This window comes from Monodon monoceros, unplaced genomic scaffold (genome assembly GCF_005190385.1).
Source record: "Monodon monoceros isolate NGI ecotype Baffin Bay Population unplaced genomic scaffold, NGI_Narwhal_1 Super_Scaffold_22, whole genome shotgun sequence".
Taxonomy (NCBI): Eukaryota; Metazoa; Chordata; class Mammalia; order Artiodactyla; family Monodontidae; genus Monodon; species Monodon monoceros.
This window is the reverse complement of record NW_021703779.1, coordinates 78371974-78376600: the sequence shown is the minus strand read 5'-3', so window position 1 is coordinate 78376600 and position 4627 is coordinate 78371974.

The window sequence follows — 4627 nt, the reverse complement described above, 5'->3', positions numbered from 1 at the left end:
ATAAGGAACATGTTTTTAGAAACTGAAAGACAAGGGACCCTTGTCATGATTGGCGACAGTTCAGTGGAATTGTGTCCTGCAGTTATACAGAAAGCAGAATTGGTAAATAAGTCTGATCATTTAGACGACATTTCCAAGCAAACTGTTGAAGATGGTTTTTTCTTGATGTATATAGTAGAATGCAAGAAGAGAGATTTAAATTAAGGGATGTACTGTGAAACAAAAAGGAATCAGGACTTAATGATTTGAGAAATTCTTAAGAGTATTCAGGTGCTAAAAGGTCAGAGTATTCAGTCAGACAAAATGCTCTTTGAAAAGAATGAGTGTGATTCAGATCCCCTCAAACAAATCAGGGAGCCTCTAGAAATTTTAAGGGTATTTTCTCAGACATCTCAGCAGAAGCCAAAAATAGAGGAGGGATCGTCTCAGAAAGATTTGTAGACCTAACTTCTGTCTAATGAGCTGAATCTTTGTGACATCCACAGGAGACCAACAACATTCTTAAAATTTTATATCAGCACAAACACTGCCAGCTTGGATTGAAAAGGACAGAGAGAGTACAAAATGAATGAAGGCTGCTGAACCTCTAAAATGCTACTGGCAGTAAGCAGGCTGATAAAACTACTCAGCTGCAAACATGTGCTGCCTCTCATGAAAAACGAAAGATGACTCAGAGGGCAGAGCCAAGAGATGAGAGAGAAGAGCTTAGAGCATAGAGGGCAAAGCTGAGAGCTACAGAAAATTATTTCCAGGTATCAAACGATAAGGGAACTTGAATGGCTGGACTTCAAAACTCATTTGGACAGGTGATTCTATTTTACTATACAATATCCCCTTTTGGAAATGGAATATCTATAATCTGCTATCATACGCCTCTGCCAGAAGTGTATGTTGGGAGCAGATAACTTGTTTCTTTAGTTTCACAGGTCCCCAGATGGAATGAAACTGTGCCCTAAGAGTTGAACTTAATGGATTATAGCCAGAGCCTCATCCACACCTGGTTTAGATGATGAGACTTGGGATTATTGAACTGCTGAGATTTATGTGAGGGCTTTGGATTTGGAGTTGTTGTTGCAATGGGATGAGAACTTTGAGGACCTTTAGATGAAGTGAATATATTTTTCATTTGGGATGGACATGAATCTTAGTGGGCCAGAGGTATTGTGGTAGACAGAATATCCCCCAAATCGTCCACAATACTAATGCCAGGAATTTATTAATATGTTACATTATATGGCAAAAAGGAATTTGCAGATGTAATTAATGTCACCAACATTAAGATACAGAGATTATCCTTGATTACCTAAGTAGACCCAGTGTAATTACATGGGCTCTTAAATGCACCAAATTTTTTTCGTCTGAAGTCAGAAATGTGGCATAAGGGAATGTCAGAATGATTTAAAGCATGAAAGGGACTCAACTCACTGTTGCAGAAGGGGAACACATGGAAAGCATGAGAAGTAACACAGGTATCCTTTAGGAGCAATGATCTGTCTCAGCTGTCAGTCAGCAAGAAAACGAGGACCTCAGTACTACAACAGCAACTGGATGTCCATATGCAAATAAATAAGCAAACAAACTGTGATCTAACCTGGCAGCAAAGTATATTAATTATCACAAGGAATGTAAGTGGCCTAGATTCATCCATCCAATCATATAACACCTCGGACTGAGTTAAAAATAAAACTCAATAATATGTTGCTTGCAAGAGACCTGCTTTGAACACAAAGATAAAGAAAAGCTAAAATATATGAAGCAAAAGTTAGAAAATACTAGAAACAAAGAGAAATTGAGGGAAACAAAATTGTAGTGTGATATATTCAATTAATCAATCTACAACTGGTAACACAAAACAAATTAAATAGCATTGAGGAAGTCTATAACTCACTGAGATAATACATTCTTTTCAAAATGTTCCTCTTTGTATATAAAAATTTATCATATATTAAGCTACCAAGAAAATTTAAAGTCTATTGTGCAGAAACATCACAGGCTAACCTTTGATAACAAAACTTAAAATTAGTAATATCAAAAGAGACCAAATGCTTAGAAACAAATATGGTGCACTCCTAAATAACAATTTGGTCACATACTATATTAAAAATATCTGATTATCTTAATAATATTTAGAACATATGTATGTAGCCCTTACTATATATAAGACATTGTTCCAAGATCTTTACATCTATACTAACCTTTTTGTTCCTCTCCATGACTCTATGCGATATATGTGTGTATAGTTATTATTATTATAACAATTCTCATTTTATAGGGAATTATACAGGCAAAAAATACTCAAAAGTAAATTAATTAACTTTAGAGGCTACTTTTATAGTGAGGATAAGGCAACTATTGACTGTCCAGATAAAATTATCAAGTTGAGACCTCCAAAAAATTGTATAGGGATATAACAAGTTCAGCTGGGGCATCTCAAGTTAGAAGTACCTGTGAATATAAAAGTAAAGTTATCTAGCAGAGGTTTGGATATATAGTCTGAGGCTTAGGAGCAAGAGCTTATGGCTGAAGTTGTAAAGCTGGGGAACATCAGCCTCTAGTTAACAGTTGAAGCAATTTACCTTGCTATGTTAAATCAATCTCTTTCTATATATGTCTATTAAAACTAGACTCTGAGCTCCTTCAGCATAAAGACTGTGTCATATTCATAAATAGATATGATTCCTCAGATAGAGAGTAAAGAATGAGAAGGGACGAAATCAAGACTCTGAAAATAGATAAGTTCGAAGGTGAATAAAAATGGAAATTGAGGAGCTGTATGCCTAAAGGTGTAGTTGACAAGATATCTAGGCTAGAATGGGCAAGTAGTGAAACCTGGAGGAGCCTGACAGACTGGGAGAATTGGGAAGTATCAAAGGCTTGTATAGAAGTTTGAAATGTGGGAAATGAGAAAGCGGAAGAAGTGGAAAGATATGAGAATGTGATAAGAGAGAAGAGTTTCAGAATTCAAGAATTCAGAGCTTGTACTTTTGCAGATGTTTACAAGTCCTAGGGTAAAGCCATGAGAGGGAATTACAGGCATGTTGGTGAGAATCTTTGATGGACTAAAAGATAGATATCAGCATTGTGAAACTAGGTTGTTAGATGGGTCATTATTATGATTTTGAATTTGCTGAGAGCATATTTACTCAGGATGACAAGAGAATAAATAAATGGGAAACTGTGAGCGAAGTGCCAAATCCCTCCCCAGAGATGGGGAATGCCTAAGATATTAGCTTTTAAAAACTGAGTCTAGGAAAAGGGTGGGCAAAATGTGGCAGCTTCAAAGAAGGAGAGATTAGAGAGCAAAAGTGGTAGGAAAATTATCTAACTTATAAGGCTTTCAGGTTCACTCTTCTACAAGCCAAATACCTCCCAATATGTTCCATCCATCCCTTTGGTTTGGAATAACCAAAGGGTTATTGTACCTGAAACATCTTTCCCTTCACTGGGTCATCTTCTACCTATTCTTTAAGATTCAGCTCAGGTGTCACCACCTCCAAAAAGACCCTGTTGGCTTCCTCAGTCTGGGTTAGGTATCCTTCTTCTGTGCATATCACTATAAATTCACTAACTACAATTAATTATAATGATCTACCTGTATGTCTATCTCCTCCACTAAGACCATGTCATAACAAATGTTCTATCCCTAGTTCCTAGCAGTGTCTGACACAAAGTCAGTACGCTTTAAATATGTGTTGAATGAATATTCTACCTAGTCAAGTTCAAATTTATTGTTTTCACTTCACTAACTCTCATGTAAAAACACCATATATAGCAAACATTACCACTAATTTCCTTTTTATTTCATAAACTACTTCTCAGAAGTTAGTGTTGAAGTTTTGGCTTAGACCTTTGTCAAAAATGAAGAATCTGTGCCACATCTTCTTTATCCATTCACCTGTTGATGGACATTTAGGTGGATGGACCTAGAGTCATACAGAGTGAAGTAAGTCAGAAAGAGAAAGACAAATACTGTATGCTAACACATATATATGGAATCTAAGGGAAAAAAATGTCATGAAGAACCTAGGGGTAAGACAGGAATAAAGACATAGACCTACTAGAGAATGGACTTGATGTTATGGGGAGGGGGAAGTGTAAGCTGTGACAAAGTGAGAGAGTGGCATGGACATATATGCACCACCAAACGTAAAATAGATAGCTAGTGGGAAGCAGCCGCATGGCACAGGGAGATCAGCTCGGTGCTTTGTGACCACCTAAAGGGGTGGGATAGTGAGGGTGGGAGGGAGGGAGACACAAGAGGGAAGAGATATGGGAACATATGTATATGTATAACTGATTCACTTTGTTATAAAGCAGAAACTAATACACCATTGTAAAGCAATTTTACACCAATAAAGATGTTTAACAAAATACCATATGCTAACACATATATATGGAATCTAAAAAAAAAAAATGGTTCTGAAGAACCTAGGGGCAGGACAGGAATAAAGACGCAGACATAGAGAATGGACTTGAGGACACCGGGAGCGGGAAGTGTAAGCTGGGACGAAGTGAGAGAGTGGCATGGACATATATACACTACCAAATGTAAAATAGATAGCTAGTGGGAAGCAGCCCCGTTGCACAGGGAGATCAGCTCAGTGCTTTGTGACCACCTAGAGGGGTG